Source organism: Triturus cristatus, chromosome 4_2 (assembly GCF_964204655.1).
Source record: "Triturus cristatus chromosome 4_2, aTriCri1.1, whole genome shotgun sequence".
Classification (NCBI taxonomy): domain Eukaryota; kingdom Metazoa; phylum Chordata; class Amphibia; order Caudata; family Salamandridae; genus Triturus; species Triturus cristatus.
In genome coordinates this window covers 515833263-515860432 of record NC_140586.1, presented here as the reverse complement: position 1 = coordinate 515860432, position 27170 = coordinate 515833263, and positions in this window count along the sequence as shown.

Sequence of the window (27170 nt, the reverse complement as noted above, 5' to 3'; positions counted from 1 at the left end):
CCATACGATGTTGTCTTTCTGAAATTTCAGTCGCATTGTCAATTTCATCATTTTTGAACTGTTGGGCAGCCTGTATAATTGTCATACCCTGTGCTTTCCTATCTCGTTTTGCTTGTTTAATTTCTTTCTGTTTGGCTTCCTTACGCCAAAGGCAGAAAGTGTCAAACATTGCCAGCCGGGCTTTTCTTTTGAACAAAACTGCTCCCAAATTGTCTAACACATTAGGGTCAAAACTACCGTTTTCTGGTCATTTAAGAACACCATCTTTCTTCGTGTATCGAGTCCATGTCTCGTTAAAGGCAATGGGGCTGATACCATGTTTCGAATAGAGCTCATATGTGGGAGTTCCAACCGAAGGAATCGGACAAGAGTCCTCAAGTCGGGAGTCCCTATTACAACCAAGACAACAAATTCTTCCAAACTTAGTCAGACCAGGCATCTCGAGATGTCTCCGGACTGTTCACAAACTTCAAGGGAGTAAAACTCAGTTTACGCAGCACAAATGCACTTACCCTCGGCTTTAGCCTTTGCAAACGCTAAATCTAAGAAACCTAAGGACATCAAACAAAGAACCAAATTGTGGGCGCGACCCACGAAAATACTTAACTAAGGACGTCTTCTTCCACCAACAGAGGCCCGTCTATCGTCTCGCCTTACCATACATCATCAAAGGAATGGGCCAAAGCAGGGCGGCAGTCAGGGCAGCGGTCGTCAGTAGCCGTCAGGAAGGAGTAACCGCTCTGCAAAAGACCTTCGGACCACTTTCGACATATAGGGGTCGCTTAGTGTGGCTCGCGAACCCTCCGGAATTTTCTTGCGTGGTTCCTCACGACCTTCGAGCAGAACAGGTACCACTGAAGCTGCCCAACATTGGGCGCCAATTGAAGAACCAGAACCTTTTGGACCTGGCGGCGCAGGGTACGCCCTCTGTCTCCGGAGTTCACCTGCTTCGCTACACAGAGACACGTGACACTCTGTCGGCGTTAGAAGATTGGATTTATTTAGCTGCAGCTAGTACAGTTATCCTAGAAGTACACAAAGTAGGTTCTCAGGAGACTGCCACGTCACTCTGTGGCGCATCAGATTAAATACTATACAATACATAATTATTAACGAGATACACTCCCAAAGCATATAAGAAAAGAGCCAATAGGGAAAGTTGAAAAACAAAGCAGGACCAATAAGAAAGGTTCGAAAACAGAAATATCAGATGACTCGAAGAGACCTCTCCTCCAACTGTGTTTGTCACCCCACCCTCGAACTAATTCATTAACAGATTATAACTAACTTGCAGGTGGTGAGATACGTTTGTGTGTATTGGAGGACAGTCGTGACACGAGAGAATGCTAGCAGGAGACATTGAAGGCCAGTCGATAAGATATGATCAGGAAAGAATAGTGTGAGCCAACAGATAGTTGAAACAGGGATTAGGAAAGCCAGACAGGGATTAGTGTACTCGGCTAGTTCTAACACCAGCTTCGCAAATAAAGGCCGAGGACGTATTTTGACACCGGGCTACAGAAAAAGCAGAATAGACTTCGTTCACCGTGCTGCCTGAGTGATGGCAACACAAAATGGCGGCGGGTCACAAAATGGCGGGTCGATTCGATCGTGATCGAAAATCGAAGTTCCTCAGACCCTCCTTTTGCCAGAACTCAGGCAAGATAGACTCACGTTAATCTGAGTCCACGTCAATAGCCATGAGATCATCGAGCTGTTGCTGTAACATCATTCTTATGTTTTCCGTTACTTGTGGCTTGGGTTTTGGGATGCACATAGTAGCACAAAGATCACAGATAGCGGGACCACAGTGCATACAAAGGCAGCAAGAAAATACAATGGTCAAGATTATTCCAAGGAATGTCAATGCTTTCCAACCCCATTTGGACAGTAGTCCCCAAAACCATTCCGTTAAAGACCAATCTCCTTCGTCCTGATGAATAGACTCGGAGATTATGTGCAACTTGGAGATAGCTTGGTATACTGTCGGAGCGTCATTAGGAATGAAAATACAGCAGCTTGACCCGATCAATTTACACACTCCACCACGATCGGCAAGAATAAAGTCTAAGGCAACTCGATTTTGCAAGGTCATAAGACGATCCGCCTGTAGTGCCGCCGTGATATTGCTTAAGGCTCCTACAGCGATGTCTATTGTAGTCTCTACGACACGGACCAGTTGCCTTATATTTCTGCTGTTAGCCATTGGACCCCAGAAGGGAAGAAAACCTTTAAGGAAATCTCACCCCTCTTGTCCCACTGTGTCTTTTGAATCAATAATTCCTCTGCCGAAACGGGTTTGGTGATAATTGGCAGGAGCAGTGTAAGTAGGAGGAAGGAGAAAGGCTATATAGCAAGTACCAGAGAAACCCGTTGGTAACCAAGTATAAGCCCTATCATATCAAATGAAATAGGTGCCTTGAGACGGCACTAGAGGAGGCGAGTTTTGAGAGGAATAAATGTACGTGTAGGAGCAGTTACTCTTTGGTGCAGTGTCAGAAGAGCGATCATTTATCTTTAAACAGAAGTTACCTTGATGCAGTATAGTCCAGATTGGCGAGGACTTTTCCTTCCCCACTTTACTATTAAGACTCGACATATATTGGGTGACGTTCCAATTGGTGTATGCTTTCCTTTCGTCGATGGAAATTTTTGACGTATTCATGCATACCTTTACAATGCGAGCAATACAATGAATGCACTGTTACCACGTATGCCATTCCAACGCAATTCATTACAACGACTTGCCTTAGGGAAGCGCTGGACTTTGTAATAGTTTATTTTGCTATTCCAACTCCAGTCTGTTCAACAGTAGGGAAGGTGTTGGATTTAAAATCCAACAATGCGTTCCCTAAAGCAATTCGTTGTAACAACTTGTGTTGTAATGGAACGCATTGTAACAACGCGTTCGTTGTAGTAACTGTGTTGTAATGGCACTGCTTAGATCTGTCTGCGTTGTAAACGCTGTTTCCCACAGGGAAATCCGGATCTTTACAAGAAGCAGTTTTTATCAATAATTATAATTTTTACCAATAAGGTAGAACCACATTGTAGAAAATAAAACTCAATGCATTTTTATTTTCCTACGAGTTTTTCTTTCCGTTATCCATAACAAAAGAGAAGCCTTAAAATGAACCCAGATTGGTGGCTCTATATTCCAGAAAAATTAGAATGACTCCTTGTTGTAAGGATCTCGGAGCTACATAAATCTAAGTTTTCAAGTATCACAATGTATTCTAGTAATAAACAAGCTACATTTCTGAAATTCTTCTTCACTGTCTCCCTGTCGACCAGGCCCATTTTCTCTTGTGAAATATTTTCAGAAATGTGAAATTAATATTTTGATTTTCTGTAACTTCTTCTATATTGAGCAATTCTTTGGGTTGAGTGTATCAATGACAGCTGAAAGAGTGTTATTTTATAAACATAGTTTCTACAAAAGTCATTTTTGAAACCATCAAGAGCCATCATGTTATGCATAAGCAGTAATTAACCATGGTATGGGTCTGCTCGTATCATTCATCATAATTTTAACATGTCTGACTTACTTTTTGATGTGCTGTGCCATTTCTGTGTGACTCTGTTTGTCACTTGTTTTTTCCTGTAATTTTAAGGACTATTTTGCAATTCTTATCTTATTACATATTTCAGCACAGCTTCCAACTTATCGTATGTTATAAGCAGATAAAGAGATTTAAAAGTACAAATAGGGGTTTAGGCTCGACCACATCCTGATTTTCGAGAGCACCTCATTTAATTGGGCAAAAGTTGTGTGCATCCACTAAAACAAGAGGGCATGTATTGCATTTTTTGACTTGTGGGAAAGTTTATGTTCAAAACAGTAGGGTCTCTGTTGGTTTTGGTGGCAAGTCAATGACCAAGGCTAGGGGACTCATCTGTTTATTACGAACTCCTATGATAAAGGCAGTAGATCAGATGCATTTATTGTGAGAAAACAATAGTCATTTAGGGATGGATTGTAATTACTCTATTCTAAATCTTGATCAGATGTATTTTGTTACATGAAACCTCACAGATTACCTACCATAGGAGGCATGGTGTTTGGTGTCGGATCCCCCCTCTGACAAACCAAGGAAATGCCAGATTTGCAATTACATAATCCTTGTAAGTTCCTCTTATGAGTGATAGGTTTTTACTCTGTCAAATGTAATTTTGTAAACATTAATTTTATCACTGCATGCCTCGTGGTTACCTTGTGGGAAATCATACACACAATATAGAAGTCCTGAGTTATACTGACAATTCATTGCTAAAGGCCATAGGCATTACTAGTTCATTCAACAAGTTAAGTCCGATTCCATAGGTTTGATCTTTTTATTATAAAAAGTTTCATCACTTACTTTGAAAATCATGTTTTAAAGGCAGAACACTTCTTAGAATTATTAGACTTTCACTATGCTAAAGCCTGTAGGCAGGTAGTTTTCCTTTCCGGAAAATCCTCAACATCTCCTTCGAGACAGCAACTTTCCCAGAGAGCTGGAAGCACGCAGACATCAACGCCTTACTCAAGAAACCCAAGACGGACCTCAAGAACTTCCGACCCATCTCCCTGCTCCCGTTCCCGGCAAAGGTCATCGAAAAGGCCGTCAACAAACAACTGACCAGCTTCCTTGAAGAAAACAACATCCTGGACCCGTCCCAGTCCGGGTTCTGCAGCAACCACAGCACCGAAACTGCCCTCATTGCCGCCACCGACGACATCAGGACCCTGCTTGACAACGGAGAAACCGCAGCCCTCATCCTCCTGGACCTGTCGGCCGCCTTTGACACGGTCTGCCACCGCACACTAAGAACATGCCTCCACGACGCCGGAATCCAAGAGAAGGCCTTGGGCTGGACCACCTCATTCCTCTTCGGCAGAGCTCAGAGCGTCCGCCTCCCCCTTTCGCTCCGAAGCCACCGAGATCATCTGCGGTGTCCCCCAAGGCTCATCCCTCAACCCAATGCTGTTTAACGTCTACATGGCACCGCTCATCCACGTAGCACGACGACACGACCTCAACATCATCTCCTACGCCGACGACACCGAGCTGATCCTCTCCCTCACCATAGACCCCCACACCGCCAAAACCAACCTCCACGAAGGAATGCAGGTCATCGCCGACTGGATGAGAAACAGCCAACTGAAGCTGAACTCGGACAAGACGGAGGTCCTTGTCCTCAGACCCACCCCCTCGGCCTGGGACGACTTCTGGTGGCCGACTGCACTAGGAGCACACCCACCGACCACGCACGCAACCTAGGGGTCATCCTCGACTCCACCCTCTCCATGACGAAGCAGGTCAACACCGTCTCCTCCTCCTGCTTCAACACCCTCCGCATGCTTCGCAGGATCTTCAAGTGGATCGCCACCGAAACGAGAAGGATGGTCACCTAGGCCCTCGTCAGCAGTAGACTGGACTACGGCAATGCACTCTACGCAGGAGCCCCGGCCAAACTCCTGAAACAGCTCCAACGCATCCAGAACGCCTTTGCCCGCCGGATCCTCGACATCCCTCGCCGCAGCCACATCACACCCCACCTGAGAGACCTGCACTGGCTCCCCATCAACAAGAGGTTAAACTTCCAGCTCCTCACCCACGCACACAAGGCACTCCACAACACCATCCAGCGTACCTCAACAGCCAACTCAGCCTCTACACCCCCACTCGCCAGCTCCGCTCTGCAGACCGCGCCCTCGCCACCGTCCCCCGCATCCGAAGAGTGACCGCTTGGCGGCAGATCATTCTCCCACCTCTCCACCAAGACATGGAACACCCTCCCCATCCGCCTGCGGCAGACTGAAGACCTCCTAACCTTCAGGAGACTTCTCAAGACCTGCCTCTTCGAACAGTAGCAGCGTCCGCCCCCTCCAGCACCTTGAGACCCTCACGGGTATGTAGTGCGCTTTATAAATACTATGAATGATTGATTGATTGATTGTTAGATGTGCTCTCACAGAGAGTTAGTAGTCAATCGTTTTGGTGTTGATGATCTACTAAAACAGTGTGGATAGAAGATTTGCACTGTTGCTCCTTACAAGGCGCTCTGAAGAGGAATTTTATTGTGACTTGATAACTGTAATTTTGTATATATTTGTAATTGTAATATAGTTTGTATATAGTATATATTGAGGGTTGATTTTTTAAAAGTTTATGCTGGAGAGTTAATGCACTTTAGATTCCAGAATCTTCAGACTTTCTAAAAGATACTTTTTCTTAATATTTATTAAAAATCTAACTTCACCAATGAGTTAGGCTTTTAATTAATATCAAGAACAGTAATTTAGGGGCTGATTATGATGGCGGTCGGATGAGCGTCTGACCGCCATCATTGCGGGAACGGGACTCGCCGACTGATAGTCAGCGGTTCCGCCTGTTAAATTTTGATTCGACTGCCGTGGAAGCGGTTGGAAATATGCCTCTTAGCATTGACACTTGTTCTACAGCCCGGAAAAGGGCTGCAGCACAAGCCTCAAAGCCAAAAGGCAGGCCTGACATCAGGGTTTGGCTGGTCACACTAGTGGATGGCACAGTAGTACTGTAGTCCATAGGTGACATTTAACCTCCCCTAAAATGTAGGTGTGTTTTAGGGACATATACTATGGCCTTAAAGGAAAGTTAAATATACCAATTAGGAAAAAGACAATTTAACCATGGTTAATTGCTCCGACCGACACGTACCCGGAATGAACCTGACCGACACATGCCCACGATGTCCGATCCGCGCAGTACGATGCAATGCGTGTGAACCCAGACCGACTTGCACGGAGCCCAAGCCACATGACCGACACGCACAAAAAACAAGGAGCCCAAGCAATAGAGATCTCCGAGTCTGACGCGTAGGAAACACAGAAGAAAGTCAGCGTGAATGAGGCGAAGAAGCCCGCACGAGCCAACATCAGCGTCCGTCTCGGTCAGAAGAACGTCTCCTTCATGCCTAAAAAATCCAATGGAAAAAATACAAAAAAAGGACCAAACAAGCAATGACAAAGCCAATAAATATTTTTTTTTTTAAACCATGGACAAAGACACACCCACAACTCCACCTTTATAAAGGACATCAATCACTACCATGATCCTTTACAAACAGGAGACAATAGCCAGCAGCAAACACCATCACACAGCAACCAAAGACACACTCACAACCCACCCATCACACAACTCACACACCATTAGCACCTCACCAAAAGCACACACACATACAGCTACCAAAAACAACACTAACCCACCCTCACTTGCACCCTCACACAAACATCACTCACCACCACCACCCATCACCATGCCCCCAAAGAAGAATCCAAAGTTCACAGATGATGAGTTAGAAGTGCTGGTAGACGAGATCATCATAGTAGAGCCACATTTGTTTGGTACATTAGTCCAAAGGACCCCCATTTCACAGAAAACCAAGATGTGGGCGAGGATTGTGGACAAGGTGAACGTACAAGCACCAACTTTGCGCACAAAGGATGACATCCAGAACAGGTGGTATGATGTGTGCAGGAGGGTCAAGTAGCTCAACGAGAAGGATCACGCCTTGAGTCAGATCACTGGCGGTGGCCCTCCTGCCAAACCAGTCTACTTCAGGACCTGGGAGGAGAAGGTGTGGGACATCCTACCACCAGAGAGCGTCCATGGTCTAGCAGACATACCAGAGCCTGGTGAGTACACAAACAACATACTCCATATTGTGTGACAAGGGGACAGTGGAACCATGCACCGTTAGCAAAGCCACAGTAACCAATAGATAATCATCCCAAGATGTGTATGCTAGTCAGACAAACACAGTACCTGCTATCCCATAGTGACTTGGAACTGTATCATGACATGTACAAACCTACCAACAAATAGAGCAAGGCAGTGGCACAAAGGCAAATAAACACTGTCAGACAGTTAGCCAACACAAACACACTACCTCACAGTGCAGCTGACTGACAGGAAGGAATAGTGGGTATGCAGGTGAAGTGAGTGTATCCAAAAGCATGATGGGGGTTGTAGTCACAGATAATGCGCACCCTCCAAATTGGCCCCTCAAGACCACAGTAATTTAGGGGCTGATTATGATGGCGGTCGGATGAGCGTCTGACCGCCATCATTGCGGGAACGGGACTCGCCGACTGATAGTCAGCGGTTCCGCCTGTTAAATTTTGATTCGACTGCCGTGGAAGCGGTTGGAAATATGCCTCTTAGCATTGACACTTGTTCTACAGCCCGGAAAAGGGCTGCAGCACAAGCCTCAAAGCCAAAAGGCAGGCCTGACATCAGGGTTTGGCTGGTCACACTAGTGGATGGCACAGTAGTACTGTAGTCCATAGGTGACATTTAACCTCCCCTAAAATGTAGGTGTGTTTTAGGGACATATACTATGGCCTTAAAGGAAAGTTAAATATACCAATTAGGAAAAAGACAATTTAACCATGGTTTAGCTGTCAAGGCACATACACTGGGCACTGGAAAGCAGTGCTCCAGAGTCTAAAAACCAGCAATAAACGTCAATTAAAAAATGAGAGTATTAACGCAAAAAGGGGCCTTTATTCACTCAATGCATATGATTTCTGCTGGAATGGTACCATGTAGACAAACAAAAGGAATTGTGTTATATTCTCCATACTTTATTGGCAGATCCTCATTGGATGGGGTATGGCTCCCTACAGCTTACTAAGAGTATAGGGTGAATAGGGTGTTAACAGAGGGTTCTCCCCATATCTGTCTCCCTTTACCCGCTCCTTGCAAACAACTTCTCATGGTGGATAGACCAGATGGCATTGCAGGCCTCCAATGGAGTGGCTATGTAATGGTTGAGAATATCTTTGAAAAGGGAGCAAATAAATCATTTACCCAGATCACGGGGGAATATGTGCTTGGGAATGGTGAGCGATTGTGGTACCTACAAGTGTGACAGTGTGTGTTACAGCTATAAGATACTGTCAAAATCTAAGACCATGAAAAACAATTAGCATAAATAGCTATAAGTGGGAGCGTAAACAGATGTTTAATAATCCCTCAAAGATTTAGAAAGAAAAATGATACACAAAAGATATAGCTAACTCTGTGATTCAGTTGCATTAAAAAGATGAGCATGAACATCTTGAAACATGACTTGCAGGAACAACTATTAACGGTGGCATTTCTAGATGTAAAATAATCCCTTATAAATAGCAATGGAGGCATTCCTACATACCCAAAGAGCCACAGAAAGTCCGTGAGATTAAAATATTTCTATTGGCTGATCCAAGATTTGATTGACAAAGTTTCAAGCTAACTTTTGAAGGTTGCAGTGATGAATACTTCAATGGCTGAAGAATAGAATATGTTTGCCACGAGTGATGCAAGCTCTACTCCATTTCAAACCTAACAAGCATGTGCAAAGCTAGAAAGTCTTACTTTTAATTACACGTATGGAATACAAGCCGTACGACCGAGCCGTAGGGAAAACAGTGAATCGTCCGGAAAACCGACGCGAATTGCTCCGACCGACACGTACCCGGAATGAACCTGACCGACACATGCCCACGATGTCCGATCCGCGCAGTACGATGCAATGCGTGTGAACCCAGACCGACTTGCACGGAGCCCAAGCCACATGACCGACACGCACAAAAAACAAGGAGCCCAAGCAATAGAGATCTCCGGGTCTGACGCGTAGGAAACACAGAAGAAAGTCAGCGTGAATGAGGCGAAGAAGCCCGCACGAGCCAACATCAGCGTCCGTCTCGGTCAGAAGAACGTCTCCTTCATGCCTAAAAAATCCAATGGAAAAAATACAAAAAAAGGACCAAACAAGCAATGACAAAGCCAATAAATATATTTTTTTTAAACCATGGACAAAGACACACCCACAACTCCACCTTTATAAAGGACATCAATCACTACCATGATCCTTTACAAACAGGAGACAATAGCCAGCAGCAAACACCATCACACAGCAACCAAAGACACACTCACAACCCACCCATCACACAACTCACACACCATTAGCACCTCACCAAAAGCACACACACATACAGCTACCAAAAACAACACTAACCCACCCTCACTTGCACCCTCACACAAACATCACTCACCACCCATCACCATGCCCCCAAAGAAGAATCCAAAGTTCACAGATGATGAGTTAGAAGTGCTGCTAGACGAGATCATCATAGTAGAGCCACATTTGTTTGGTACATTGGTCCAAAGGACCCCCATTTCACAGAAAACCAAGATGTGGGCGAGGATTGTGGACAAGGTGAACGTACAAGCACCAACTTTGCGCACAAAGGATGACATCCAGAACAGGTGGTATGATGTGTGCAGGAGGGTCAAGTAGCTCAACGAGAAGGATCATGCCTTGAGTCAGATCACTGGCGGTGGCCCTCCTGCCAAACCAGTCTACTTCAGGACCTGGGAGGAGAAGGTGTGGGACATCCTACCACCAGAGAGCGTCCATGGTCTAGCAGACATACCAGAGCCTGGTGAGTACACAAACAACATACTCCATATTGTGTGACAAGGGGACAGTGGAACCATGCACCGTTAGCAAAGCCACAGTAACCAATAGATAATCATCCCAAGATGTGTATGCTAGTCAGACAAACACAGTACCTGCTATCCCATAGTGACTTGGAACTGTATCATGACATGTACAAACCTACCAACAAATAGAGCAAGGCAGTGGCACAAAGGCAAATAAACACTGTCAGACAGTTAGCCAACACAAACACACTACCTCACAGTGCAGCTGACTGACAGGAAGGAATAGTGGGTATGCAGGTGAAGTGAGTGTATCCAAAAGCATGATGGGGGTTGTAGTCACAGATAATGCGCACCCTCCAAATTGGCCCCTCAAGACCACCCTGAAACATGCCCACATCACAGGGAGTGGAAAATAACTGACAAGATGGCTGACACTGTGTCCTGCTGTGGGGAGCACAAGGCCCTGGTAGGGGTTGTGTGCAAATCTGAAGCTGGACACCACTTACTGACATCCTGAAAGACAACTTGCACGCCCTCCAATGGAAGCACGTTTCATGGTAGGAAGGAGGACTGACAGCTCTAACCATATTTACCAGCATGTAGAGACACACACCCCCCTCAACACAAACTCCACACAACTCACTGGGTAGAATGCATTGACCCACACCTCAGTGAAATATCAGCAAAAGACACACCGTACTGGGTGCTGCTGTGTGAAGCACAGGGGCTCTCTTTGGACTTGTAACCTAACAAACACCAGGATTTCACAGTCAGCCGTCATGCCATTGCTGTCACACCCCCTCACAGGGAAGCAGAGTCAAGAGGAAGGAAGTATGGGCATGCTGGGAAGGGGGGTGTAGCCAACAGCATGATGGGATTTTCAGTCACAGACAATTCACACCCACCCACATGGCCCAGCAAGCACACACTGACCCATGCTTGCATCACAGCGAGTGCGAAGGGACTGACAGGATGTCTGACACTGGGCTCTGTTGTGGGAAGCACTAGGCCATGCTGGGAACTGGGCAACAACAAACACCAGGACTTCACAGTCAGCCATCGTGCCATTGCTGTCACACCCCCTCACAGGGAAACAGAGTTAAGAAGAAGGAAGTATGGGCATGCTGGGAAGGGGGCTGTAGCCAACAGCATGATGGGAGTTGCAGTCACAGACAATCCACACCCACCCCCATGGCCCAGCAAGCTCACACTGAACCATGCTCACATAACAGGGAGTGGGAAGGGACTGACAAGATGTCTGACACTCGGCCTGAGAAATGATGTGGCTGACAATCACACATATTCACTGGTCCAACAAAAGCCAGTCGCACACATAGCCATTGCAACCATATGTTTCAAATCATTGTCTGGGGATGCAGTGTCCAGGGGTGTCCCCTGACCGGGCTGGGGAGGTGTGTTTTGCAGATGACAAATGTGGAGAGCCATAAATGGTACATTGCACAAGATACACAGGAACTCACATATATATCATTGACAGGGGACATCTGACAGTGAATGGAATGGACCCATCAATATAGCCGACACCATAGCATGTTCGCATTCACACTTGGTGCTGTTATGAGCTACATCACACTCCTACATCGTGCTGAAACACAGGCATCCTTCACATAACACACCCCTCACTGACATAGACACTGTAGACACAAGGTCTAACCTGGACAGCATTGGAGGAGACATGCTACTCGCAGCAGCCAAACTGCAACACACACACCACCGGCCCTCACTGTCATGAGCATTGAAAAGCCAGAGTGCTACCTTGCCCAGTCCATGTCAACATGGAGAACATTGACAAGTCAAATCACATATGCACGTACAAAACTCAGCACCAGACTCATTAACGATGGTGTCATCATCACTTGTATGAAATGAGATGGAACTAGGAACACAGGGAAAAAACACTTCCCCAAAGAGATCCCAGGCATACCCGACTGTGACCATGTCGTACCAATACACCAATGTGGCACACAAAGACTAGCAAACTCGGCTACCACACATGCCCCAATAGTACAACAGATCCCCAGTGGAATAGCACGTATGTCCTTGTTAAATCTCACATGTGTACAGGGATGACACACGTGTGTCAGCAACGTGATGACCCTTGAGTAGTAATGGTCATGTACAGACAAATCTATCCATGAACTGGGCATTCACACACTTCGACATGCACATTGCAATGTTTCATCTTGGCTGGGCAATGTGCAACAATAATATTAATCCCTGTCCATGACAACCCGGAACAAAGCAGTGTACAGGCAGGCATCCGTTCGTACAGTAGAAAATGTCATGTTTGTGAACCATTGATGCCTGTACAAACCCAACTTACATTGTGTGGTTCTTCCAAACACACGTGGTGCTGGGGAAACAGCACCAAATGAAGAGGATTCCCAGTCCCAGACTCTGGCGGACACTGAGCTCTCTGGTTTGACTCTGTCTCTGTCTCTGTCCTCTTTGGATGACGATGAACAACCTGGCATCTTCAGTGTGAGTCATCATGCAGCACCAGCAGCACCAACATCTGCACCCCTTGTACCCATGCCTCCAGCATCTGGAAACAGACAAGGCACCCCCGCCAACACGGACAGACCAAGGCCACTGAACACCGACAGCACAGGGACACAGGACCCCTCGGAAGCTACAGCCAAAACCACCAGCAACACCACCCAAGGGGTCCCAGTGTCACCTGTGTGTGCCGCTGCTGTTCCTGACTGTGTGGATAGAGGTGCTGGGAGGGGTGGTAGGCAGAGGGCGCGACTGCATGATGACCCCCAACTGGCACGCATCATAGATGAGTACCAGGATAGCACCGGAGGATTTGGCCAGGTAGTGGGGATCCTCAAGGACATACAACAGGAGCAGGCTGCCCACAATGCCCGCATGGAGGCAAAGGGGAATGCACTTACTGCGGTGCATCGGGACCTACTGAAATGCCTCCGCCAGATCAGCACAAACATGTCCACACCTCCCTGTGTGGCCACAACATATGTTGCCACACCATCTGCCAGTGCCACAGGGAGGGAGGAGAACTCTGGCAGAGAGTCCCCTGCACCGCAGAGGCCTGTATCTGAGGATCCCTCCCCCTCCAGGAAGAAGTGGGGTCGTCCGAAGAAGTACATGTGAGAGGCAGATGTGTGAGAAAGTGCCATCTTTCTTGCATGGTATGCCCCCACTTTTTGCTGAATTGCTGAATGTACTTTGACTGAGTGTGCCCTGGACTCCTGCCAATCAGGTGCCCAGGGCCTATGTTCCTTCCCTAAAACACAAAACACAAATTGGCAAAACCTGGCCACATGTCAGCCCCTGGTAAATGGTACCCTAGGTACCCAGGGCCTTGTGACCAGGGAAGGCCTCTAAGGGCTGCAGCACTCATTGTGCCACCCTTAGAGGCCCTATACCCTTACACACAGACACTGCCCTTGCAGGCTGAGTGTCTGGGTACAAGACAAAACAAAGAGTTGACATGGCACACATCCCTGTGTGCCATGCCCACCACCTACACTGCCATGGCATACATCAGCCACTCCTCTAGCTAGGTGCCCTATGCAAATGGTGTGGGCACAGGAGCAGGAGCCCTGTGCCCCTACAGTACCCAGGTCCATTCCCGGGCACTGTAAGTGCAGTGCTGCCATTTAAGAGTATATGGTGCTGGGAGCTCATCAAACATGAACTCCACAGCACCATAATGGCAACACTGAAGACTGAGAAGTTTGGTATCAAACTTCTCAGCACATTAAACCCACAGTGCCAGTGTGGGATTTAATGTACCAAGCACCCCAGAGGGCATCTTAGAGAAAAACCTAACCTACAATCCACGTCTGTTCTGAGGCTGCCTAGGCTGCCACACAGCAGACATGTTGCTGGACCCCTGGGTAGGAGAGCCCCCGCTCTCCTGGGTCTGCAACAATGCACATCCTGGGCGAGGTGCTAAATCTCCTCCCCCCCCAGGATGGGCAGGGGGAAGCTTCAAAGGCATGCCGCCTCTGTGAGCTTCCCCAGGCCACTGCAACCCCCCACTCTGGTGGGAAGCTTGGCCGGAAACCCCAAATAAGGACAGGGGATGTGCCACTCTGGCGGGAAGCTTGGCCGGAAACCCCAAATAAGGACAGGGGATGTGCCAGCCTGCCAACCCCACCCCTCAGGTGGGGGAGGCGAGGTGAAGCACATCTCCAGGCTCTCGCCATCTTGGAGATGGGAAGCCCTGCCCAATCAGGACTAGGCTACTGTCCCCCTCCCACAGGAAGGAGGCAGGATAGGGGGTGTACCCACCCCAGGACAGGAACCCATTGGTCCCTGCCCTTCACCTACCTGTAAAGCCCCTAAATCTAGTATTTAGGGGCACCCTGAACCTTCCTTCCCCAGATTACAGATTTTGAAATCTGAAGAAGAGCTAGAAGAAAGAAGACCTGCCCTGCAGCTGCTAAAAAGAGGAAGACACCAACTGCTTTGGCCCCAGCCCTACCGGCCTGTCGACCCTCGAACGTGCTACTGCTCCAACCCGTCATCTCTTGTGGCCAGCAACCTCACCAACCCCGGAGGACCTGGCTACCTTTTGACTCTCAACCCCTGGGACTCCCATGAGTAGAGGCTCTACTCAAAATCTACTTCTAATCCCCGGCAGCAGCCCGGAACCATGGACCCTTCACACTCTGGCCCTGCCAAGCCTGGCCTGCGCCGGAGTGAACAAAGACCACAAGGACGACCCCACAGCGACTGTGACCCCGAGTCCGGCACCCAAGGACCTCCTTCGACACTCCTGAAGAAGCCTGCAGCCTCAGAACCAGGTGCCCCCCAACCGCGATCAACAGAGGGTAAGATTTCCCGACACCAAAAGGCACCCCTGCACGTAATTACTTACCTGTTTTGGATAAAGGTCCCAATACTGAGTCTAGGCACCCAGTACTGGATTACAAAAGTAACGAGAACATACTATACCTGCAACTTGAATTTTCTGCCATAGGGAATCATTGACTGTTCTCTTTGAAATATTTTCTAAGTGTCAACTTTTAAAATAGCAAAATATTGTTTAAAAATCATCACAGTAATTAAGTTGACTTTTATCACTTGATTCCAAGTACTGACCCAGGACTGAATCTAGGATCCAGTCCTGGAATTCCAAAAGTAATCCTAAAAGTAATCTGTGGCAAATAACTTGAAACTTCCATTGAACTCAAAGCATCATTGTGTTTACAATTGTGTTGCCTATTGCAACCTGTTGGACTTGGCCCTTCTGGCAAGTTCACCCCTAGAACTTTTTGCATTTATCCTAGCCTTTTTCCTATGTTGCATTAGTGGTCTTAGGCCTCTAGGCGCTTTTACACTGTGTCCCAGTCGAAAGTGCGTGCGCTCTGTGTATGTTTTAGTGAGACTGACCTGCCCTCCCATAGGAATGCATGGGGGATCTGAGGGACTGTGTTAAGTCCTGATGTGAGAAGAGTGCAGGGTCGAGTTTGGTATGTGTGAACTCGTAAGAATGAATGTTGCGCAATGATGTGTTGGCGTTACGGTGTCTAGTGTAGAAGTGCCACTTCTAGAAGCTGGCATGTCTGTGTAATAAATGTGCAGTGACTGTCTGGCTTGTGATTGGCTGGTGTGTCTGGCTCCAGGAGTCAGGATGGGCCTGCCCCGGTGGTGAATGGAGAGATCTGCATGTTGATGGCAGGGAGGAGTACACCTGGGAACTGAATAGGGCTGGGCTTTCCCTACACAATGCTGGCTCCACCCCTGTGGTGCGTCTGATGTCCCTGGCCTGTCCTGTGAATAGGGAGAGGGGCTGAGTAAAACAAAGTGCTCAGGAACCAGTTGCATCTGGTTCGCCCCTTCCCTGCACCTTTGTAGACAAAGGATTTAGTGTATAAAAGAGGGGCTGTGACCCCATGAAAATGTTCTTGTTCTTGGACTCGAATCTGCCAGGGGCGTGCTGCTACTGGGGCCCAGGGAAAGGCTTGCCTCCCTGGGCCCTGCCCAGCCCCTGGATGCCTGATGGACTTCTGGGACCTTTGTGGATTTATTTTCTTTGCCCCATGACCTTTGCATTCTTCTAGCGCCTGGGAGCGCTTTAACTTAATTGGCTCCCTTTTGATTAGAGAGGGAGCCTCTGTGCCTTGTCCTTGCAGCGCTGGGCTGCAATCATTTTCGAGGGAATCCCGATGTAGGGATTCCCCCGCTGTCGCTCATTTCATAGTGGGAGCCCACCCCGTGTCATGGCCGCATTGAATATTCTGTTTCATGGGTGCGGGTGCCCACCCCGCTTATTGTCCGTCCTGGCGGGTGCCCACCCCGCTTGTTGTCCGTCCTGGCGGGTGCCTACTCTGCTTACTTGCCGTTCCGGTGGGTGCCCACCCCACCGGTATCTTGATTTTAACTGGCTGGTGCCCACCCCGCAGTTGCCGCCACCTCACTCGGATTTCACGAAGCCGGAGCCCACCCGGCATGTCCACAGTTTGTATTCCCTTACGGGAGTCCGTCCCGCACTTCTAAAGCTCGCAGGAGCGGGCTGGCACTCGTGACCCGGAAGTGCGACGGGGGGGGGCAGGGCCTGTGCCCAGAGCACGTCCGGAGCCTTGCGGGCTCGCGGTCGAAGTACCGGTCCCGAGAGAGGGGACCGGGCGAGGCAAAAGCAGAGACTGAAGGCAGGCGGGAGCCCACCCCACCTGTGTGGCAGCTGCGGAGTGCAGCTGGATCCCCAGCGGGGCTTTCATGGGAGAGAGAGCCCCGCGTGCCGCCCGTGGTCTCAGGAGAAGCAGGAGTGACTGGAGGAGTTCCCGTCAGCCTGGTGAGTGAGGGCTGGGCGGGAGAAATGACCAATACCGTTTGGTGTTGGACCAATAGTACTTAGTGGTCCCGCCAGGGAGCGGGCCACTCCAACGGAGGGGGCATAGTTGTTTACCGAGCCCCGTGAGGCTCTAACGCATGGCACATTGTTGTTTAGAGGGCCAGAGGGGCCCGTGAGCATTTTCCTTGCCTCAGCATGGTGTGGGTTTTCCCAGCGGCGCCGCAGTTGCGGGCTGCTGCCACGATATGGGGGCATTCATTATTTTACGAGCCCCGTGTGGCTCCAACACTGGCGCATATTGATTTCAGGAGCCCGTGCGCTCCATGGGGACATGTTTATTTTCTGAGCCAGATGGCTCCAACGTGGGGCACATTGGTTTCCTCATATTTGACTTCCACAGCTGCGCAGCACTTAGTGCCAGCTGCAGCGTTTAGGCCCTGTTCTTGTCCCCTGCTGCCCAGCAAATAGTGGGCAGCTGCTACGTTTAGGTTCTGGCGCAACCTGGACCCTAATGTGATTGAAGTACTATTGTGGTTTACTGCTTATGGTGTTAGGAAATGTACCGTGTGTAGTATGTTTTGCGCACCCTGGGATAATGCTTATGGTGTTAGGAAATGTACCGTGTGTAGTATGTATGTTTTGCGCTCCCTGTGTTAATGCTTATGGTGTTAGGAAATGTACCGTGTGTAGTATGTATTGCGCCCCCCTATGTTTAATACCTCTAGATATGATTTCTGCATAGGAGGTTGTTTTACCTGTTTAGGTTTATGTTAGGGAGATTATACTTCCCTGTGTGATGTACACCCCTATTGTAATTATACTTAGGAGGGAGGGTCTAATACATTAGACTGGTGAGAGATTGCATAATGTGTTTATGCCCCTGTGATGTATACAGGAAAGGTTTTATACCTGATTCTATTGTGATAATGCTGAGGTCATTATTGCGCCAGTAGTTACTGGTTGTGCTCTACAGTTATAATTTGTGTTACAGTTGGTATATGTTCTACATTTACAATTGGTGATTTGTGCTAATTCTGACAGTGGTCCATGTGGCCCTGTCTTGTGTAAATAGTCCCCTGTAAAATTCTGCCCAGTGCCTGTTGGCACAGTGTAAATTATGTGATTATCAGCTAATGTGTTTATTATAATACAAAGGCTATTTTTTATATATAACCTTGTGTGGAGTTTCTTTTGTGGCGGGCCTAGGGCATTGTTGCTGTGTGCGCGCGCAAACGCTTTACACATTGCCTCCGGGATAAGCCTGACTGCTCGTTCCAAGCTACCAAGACCTGACTTAGAGTGGTGGTCTCTGCCTGGCTTTGGCGCAAGCCTTAGCCAACCAGAGATCCCATTTCTAACACAACCACTTGTAATTTTCTACAAAAGTCAATTGCATATTACAAACGTATTTATATAAAGCATCTCATTCTGAGGAAGTATATTTTAATACCTATTGTTGGTTCTAAAATAGAACAGGCATATATTTTTTATATATAAACCATTGGCCTAGACTTCAGTTATTGAGTGTGTGAGACCATTTACTGGCTGAGTGTGTGCAACAAATGCTTCACACTGTCCTCTGATACTGCCTTACTGCTCGACCAAGCTACCACTTTAGAGAGTAAGGTTATATCTAACTTTAGCCTGTGCCAAACCTCTGGGGACCATGGACTCTGTACACCCTGTACCTATTTGGGAGCAGTATATACAGAGCCACTTTCTCACAAGATGTCCCTGCACATCCCCCAGGGCCTCTAAACCTGTTCTGGACAATGTTATTTGTGCGCAACCCGTTCACCTAGTCCGATCGGACAAAACTCGCGCACATGACATGGAGGGTTCATGTTGGTCCAATGAAGCAGATGACTTTGGAATTTACTCTGGACATTTCATCTACCAACACTTACAACTCCACTGTAAACTTTGGATTCAAGGCCCAATGTACAGCACCCACCATCCTGTGCACTTTCCTCACACATGTTCGTAAATAAACTCACCAGTACACCATACTTGCCTCTGTTGTGATTCCAACTTGTCATGTGACATGGAGATGTGGATCTGCTAAACAACACAGTGCATGCCAAATACTAAAACAATGTGACCACCGTTATATGAGTCATGGTGACGTGACACATTTGAGGGAGACACACCACTATGGTACCACAACACATACTCACCATGGCCATGTTACTCATCCCACTCAATGATGTTGACCTGAAACACATCGACATGCACAGACACAACACCAACCCCAGTCAGTGGTAACAAGTCCACAGGTGAGGTAAGTAGATGTCAGTCAGATGTGGGAAGACAGACAACGCACATAACAAAGCGTAGCACAGGTTCATTACACATCAGCAACATGTTTATTCCACAATACTTGCAAGGTAATTTTACGTGACAGTGGACACACGGTCACAAACTGTCGGAGAATTGAAGTCCAGGGATGTGTGGTACATCAGTTGATGGGAATTGACAACTTCCACACTGGTGTTGGATTCTGGGTGTTGGGGGTCAGTGTTGACCAAACAACAGGCAATGTACCCTGGGAAGGACAGACACAAGACACAGTCAAAAGCACAGCAGAACAGGAGGGAAATGCAATACACATACACAAAACATGTCAAAAGAAACCTACACAGAAAAAAGTTAGCAGTTCGACACTATAGTGGAGTACAGACCACCTGAAAGGACACATCACTGCACGCATACAGTCAAGTAGCACACAGACACACTCAAACAGCAACAGAGCAGCCTCAACACATCTCAGGCCAACTCAATACATTGACATTACAAACCTGTGAACTCACATTCAGTTGAAGAAGTTGTTGATGAGCTGTGTGCGGACGTCACCCTCATCATCATCATCACTGGCCATGTGCCTCATTGTAGCGCAGCTCGGCTGGTGTCACAGGGTTGCGGAGGGTTGTCAGCAATCACGGCATGTTGGGGTATCCCGAGTCACCTACATAGAAACAATTGAACAATTAGCTGAGTTCTGAAAGAGGGTGGAATACAACTTTGCCAAACACACACAATGGTAAACAGTCAGTACACACCAACAAGCCAGGCACGCTGGTCTGGCATCTGTGGCATCAGCATTGCAATGCGACTACTCCGCATGATGTAGGCATCGTGTGCAGAACCGGGGAAACGAACAGCATGTTTTCTATTGTTTAAATGTTCTTAGTAATTTTTGTTTCTCTGCAATCCAGCACTTTCCCTACTGTTGCACTCACTGGAGTGGAAATAGTAATTTTTACGCCTCCGCTATCCAACACTTTCCCTACTGTTGCACTCACTGAAGTGGAAATAGTAATTTTTACGCCTCCGCTATCCAGCACTTTCCCTACTGTTGCACTCTTTGGAGTGGGAATAGTAATTTTTACCCCTCCGCTATCCAACATTTTCCCTAGTGTTGCACTCATTGGAGTAGCAATAGTAATTTTTACCCCTCCGCTATCCAGCACTTTCCCTACTATCGCACTCACGGGAGTGGGAATAGTAATTTAACCCCTCCGCTATCCAGCACTTTCCCTACTGTTGCACTCATTGGATTGGGAATAGTAATTTTCTCCTCTCCACTATTCAACACCATCCCTACTGTTTCTCTTACTGGAGTGGGAATAGTAATTTTTACCCTTTGCTATCCAGCACTTCTGCTACTGTTGCACTCATTGGAGTGGGAATAGTATTTTTTACTCCTCCACTATCCAGCTATTTCCCTACTGTTAAACTCAATGGAGTGGGAATTGTAATTTTTACCCTTTTATTTTTATGATTTTTTAAATGTTTTCTATTGTTTAAATGTTATTAGTAATTTTTGTTTCCCCTACTGTTGCACTCACTGGAGTGGGAACAGTAATTTTGTACCCCTCTGCTATCCAGCACTTTCCCTACTTTTGCACTAACTGGAGTGGGAATAGTAATTTTTATAACTTCGCTATCCAGCACTTTCCCTACTGTTGCACTCACTAGAGTGGGAATAGTAATTTGTACACCTCCGCCATCCAACATTTTCCCTACTGTTGCACCCTTTGGAGTGGGAATAGTAATATTTACCCCTCCGCTATCCAGCATTTTCCCTACTGTTGCACTCACTGGAGTGGGAATAGTATTTTAACCCCTACACTATCCAGCACTTTCCCTTCTGTTGCACTCATTTGAGTGGAAATAGTAATTTTTTCCTCTCCACTATCCAACACTATCCCTTCTGTTTCTCTTACTGAAGTGGGAATAGTAATTTTTCCCCTTTCCTATTCAGCACTTTTCCTACTGTTGCTCTCATTGGAGCGGGAATAGTATTTTTTACTCATCCGCTATCCAGCACTTTCCCTACTGTTAAAGTCATTGGCGTGGAATAGTAATTTTTACCCTTCCGCTATCCAACAATTTCCCTGCTGTTGCACTCACCGTAGTGGGAATAGTACTTTTTTCTTCTCCGCTGACCAACACTTTCCCTGCTGTTTCTCCTACTGGACTGGGAAAAGTAATTTGTACCCCTCCTCTATCCAGCATTTTCCCTACTGTTGCACTCACTGGATTGGGAATAGTAATTTTTACTCCTTCTCTATCCAGCACTTTTCCTATTATTAAACTCATTGGAGTGAGAATAGTAATTTTTACCCCTCAGCTATCCATCACTTACCCTACTGTTGCACTCACTGGAGTGGGAATAGTAATTTTTACCCCTTCGCAATCCAACATTTTCCCTACTGTTGTATTTATTGTATTGCAAAATGTAAGTTTTAATTTCTTTAAATAATGTAATGTTTTAAATTATTATATTAAGATTTTTTATTTTAATATATTGATATATATATATATTATTTTTATATAATTTTTAAGTTTACAAATTAATAAAGATAATAGTTAAATATATGTATATGTATAAATTATTATGTTTGTGTGTTTAGATTTTTTTAAATTATGTTTATGTTATATTTAGTTAAAATGTATATTACATTTAATTAAGTTTGTTAAAAATAATATTATTATTTGATATATATAATATATTTTATTTTATATATATTTTTAATTCGATATTTTTTACATCTATATTTTTTACTTCGATATTTTTTAATTGATATTTTTGTACTTACCTGTTTAGATATAAGGATTCGATAGTTTTGCATTTTATATTTTTACTTTGATATTTAGAACATCGATGTTTGTTACATCGATATTCTATCAGTGAACCTCTCCTGGCATGTCCCTTCACTCTCTTTCTCTTCATTTTGGGGCCGATTCCAATCCTGGGAAAAGGCTGTACGAATCGTTGTACGGAGCGTTTTCTCCGTACGACTCGTACCCGGTAAACTTTCCGTACAACCTAGGAAGTACGATTTGTACAGAAAGCCTATTTCCGTACATTTCGTACAAAAGACCGTACGGGTCAAAAAAAACAACGATTCTGATCTGGAACAGCTTGTACGCGACGTCCGGACGCATTTAAGCAGCGGTTTCCGGCCCAGCAAGTACGATTCGTCCCTACGTCACTCCGTACGGCTCTTTTTTTTACGGGAGCCAAACACAGCCGGAAAAGCAGAGTCCGACGCGAACTGCTATGCAACGGAGCCCCGGTACACGACGTACACGCCATGAACCCCATAGTATGTGTCATCCCGGTTCTCCTAGCCTTCGACCTGGTGCACCGGACCCGACGCACACGCCGCAGAAGGTGAGAACAACACCCAGGGGCCAGGGGGGGGTGAGGGGCAGGAAACATACACCATACCCAAAGCAAAACCTATAATAGGGAGCCCATACTTTACCACCAGGGTCTGGTCACTTGGGGGGGCGTGGCCAGCAACCCCTGTGTACTGCAACAACGGAAGTGGACGTGTACGGTGCGTTGCACACGAACCCCTACGGCACCAGTAGAACAGTGATACGGACCGTACACACACAATGAATGCGTGGGTACGGTGCGTTCCACACGTACCCCTACGGCACCAGTAGAACAGTGATATGGACCGTACAAATGCAATGAATTCGTGGGTACGGTGCGTTCCACACGTACCCCTACGGCACCAGTAGAACAGTGATACGGACCGTACACACGCAATGAATGCATGGGTACAGTGTGTTCCACACGTACCCCTACGGCACCAGGAGAACAGTGATACGGACCGTACACACACAATGAATGCGTGGGTACGGTGCGTTCCACACGTACCCCTACGGCACCAGTAGAACAGTGATACGGACCGTACACACGCAATGAATGCGTGGGTACGGTGCGTTCCACACGTACTCCTAAGGCACCAGTAGAACACTGATACGGACCGTACACACGCAATGAATGCGTGGGTACGGTGCGTGGCACACGTACCCCTACGGCACCAGTAGAACAGTGATATGGACCGTACACACGCAATGAATGCGTGGGTATGGTGCGTGGCACACGTACTCCTACGGCACCAGTACATTTGGGATACGAGGCGTGCACACGCCAGGAATGTGGGCTTACGGACTAGCCCTGCATGTTACCTTCATATTGGTGTGTGTTTAGGTCCAGGCCAGCAGTGTACTGCTCCAAGGGGGTGGGTGGGTGGGTGCAGAGGATACCCAGCAGTGGCCAGCCATATGGGGGTGGCTGCAGATCAATACCAGCAATGGCACACATATAGGGGTGGGTGCAGATTAATACCAGCAGTGGACTGAGACATGGGGGTGGGTACATAGGACTCCCAGCAGTGGACAGAGACATGGGGGTGGGTGCAGAGGACTTCCAGCAGTGGGCAGAGACGTGTGGGTGGGTGCAGAGGACTCCCAGCAGTGGACAGAGACATAGGGGTGGGTGCAGAGGACTCCCAGCAGTGGCCTGCAATATGAAGTGTGTGTGCAGATGAATACCAGCAGTGGACAGAGATATGGGGGTGGGTGCAGAGGACTCCCAGCAGTGGCCTGCAATATGAGGTGTGTGTGCAGATGAATACCAGCAGTGTCCAGACATATGGGGGTGGGTGCACAGGACTCCCAGCAGTGGCCTGCAATATGAGGTGTGTGTGCAGATGACTACCAGCAGTGTCCAGACATATGGGGGTGGGTGCACAGGACTCCCAGCAGTGGACAGAGACATGGGAGTGGGTGCAGAGGACTCCCAGCAGTGGCCTGCAATATGAGGTGTGTGTGCAGATGAATACCAGCAGTGTCCAGACATATGGGGGTGGGTGCACAGGACTCCCAGCAGTGGGCTGCAATAAGAGGTGTGTGTGCAGATGAATACCAGCAGTGGACAGAGATATGGGGGTGGGTGCAGAGGACTCCCAGCAGTGGCCTGCAATATGAGGTGTGTGTGCAGATGAATACCAGCAGTGTCCAGACATATGGGGGTGGGTGCACAGGACTCCCAGCAGTGGGCTGCAATATGAGGTGTGTGTGCAGATGAATACCAGCAGTGGACAGAGATATGGGGGAGGGTGCAGAGGACTCCCAGCAGTGGCCTGCAATATGAGGTGTGTGTGCAGATGAATACCAGCAGTGTCCAGACATATGGGGTTGGGTGCACAGGACTCCCAGCAGTGGCCTGCAATATGAGGTGTGTGTGCAGATGAATACCAGCAGTGTCCAGACATATGGGGTGGGTGCACAGGACTCCCAGCAGTGGCCTGCAATATGAGGTGTGTGTGCAGATGACTACCAGCAGTGTCCAGACATATGGGGGTGGGTGCACAGGACTCCCAGCAGTGGACAGAGACATGGGAGTGGTTGCAGAGGACTCCCAGCAGTGGCCTGCAATATGAGGTGTGTGTGCAGATGAATACCAGCAGTGTCCAGACATATGGGGGTGGGTGCACAGGACTCCCAGCAGTGGGCTGCAATAAGAGGTGTGTGTGCAGATGAATACCAACAGTGGACAGAGATATGGGGGTGGGTGCAGAGGACTCCCAGCAGTGGCCTGCAATATGAGGTGTGTGTGCAGATGAATACCAGCAGTGTCCAGACATATGGGGGTAGGTGCACAGGACTCCCAGCAGTGGGCTGCAATATGAGGTGTGTGTGCAGATGAATACCAGCAGTGGACAGAGATATTGGGGAGGGTGCAGAGGACTCCCAGCAGTGGCCTGCAATATGAGGTGTGTGTGCAGATGAATACCAGCAGTGTCCAGACATATGGGGTTGGGTGCACAGGACTCCCAGCAGTGGCCTGCAATATGAGGTGTGTGTGCAGATGAATACCAGCAGTGTCCAGACATATGGGGGTGGGTGCACAGGACTCCCAGCAGTGGACAGAGACATGGGAGTGGGTGCAGAGGACTCCCAGCAGTGGCCTGCAATATGAGGTGTGTGTGCAGATGAATACCAGCAGTGTCCAGACATATGGGGGTGGGTGCACAGGACTCCCAGCAGTGGACAGAGACATGGGGGTGGGTGCAGAGGACTCCCAGCAGTGGCCTGCAATATGAGGTGTGTGTGCAGATGAATACCAGCAGTGTCCAGACATATGGGGTTGGGTGCACAGGACTCCCAGCAGTGGACAGAGACATGGGGGTGGGTGCAGAGGACTCCCAGCAGTGGCCTGCAATATGAGGTGTGTGTGCAGATGAATACCAGCAGTGTCCAGACATGTGGGGGTGGGTGCAGAGGACTCCCAGCAGTGGACAGAGATATGGGGGGTGTACATCATTATCAGATGACCACACCTACATGGTGGTATGGACGCATCCCTAACTTTGGACTATGATGATAGTGCTATAACAACACATCACTGACAGCAGTGTCCCACTCCCAGGAGGATGGATGTATTTCACACACTGCATGACACACCACATGTGGGTGTGAGGACATATAACACATGCATACCCACCTATGGCGGATGCAGCACAATACACACCCTGATATCATGCCACAAGACTGTATAGTCATGTAACTGCCTACAAAACTAAGATAGCCAAAGGGAACACACACTGTCACGCACATCCCAGGACTGATAGGAATGTCCAGATGCTGGTCCAGCCACCAAGATGTTGTCTCTCATGGAAGGAATAGGGTGGAATTCCCCTAGATACAATGCCCACAATTGTCAGTCAGGTGCCCAAATACCCTGCATAACAAGTACCATTTGTGTGGTAGGCCGTGATTACACACATGCATGGTGCTGAAAAGGGGGAATTTGTCCGTGAAGGCATTACGACATACTCAAAACACAAGTACAGTGACTAGCAAGGATGGTACAGATGTTTCAGCATGAAACATTGGTGAGCAGGCATGGCCATTGTTGAAGGGATCTGTCACCAACAAAGGAAATGTTGACACAGGTCAGCACAACAATTGTGCAACTGTTTGCAGGGAAGATGTCAGGTGCCACAGAGGAAGAAACACTCCTTGGGACAATGGGCCTCATGTAGGTAGCATACCAGTTACCACTTCTAAAATACCGAACGATACCGAATCGGTATTTTAGAAGTGGTAACTGGTATGTAGATAATGAGTCGGTATTTTTTACCGAATCGTTACTAGTCGGTAATTACCGAATCGGTATTTACCGATTCGGTAATGAGGCATACCTTCCCATTGATGGGAAGGTATGCCTCATTACCGAATCGGTAAATACCGATTCGGTAATGGGGGGAACACATACAAGGGTGGCAGGGTGTCACATTGACACCCTGTTGCACCCCTGATTCGGCCATGTGTGCACATGTGGCACACATACATGCCCTAAGGGCATGTATGTATGCCACATTGCACACTGCTACGCGCGTGAAAATGCATTTACACATACATTCATTATTTACCACCAACTATAAGTTGGTGGTAAATACCGACTCTTAAACACACACACACACTCCCCCTACATCTCGATTTTGCTTTCGGAATTTACCGAATCGGTAAAATTACCGATTCGGAAAAGTTACCGATTCGGTAACATTACCGATTCGGTATTATTACCGAATCGGTAATTTTACCGATTCGGTAAA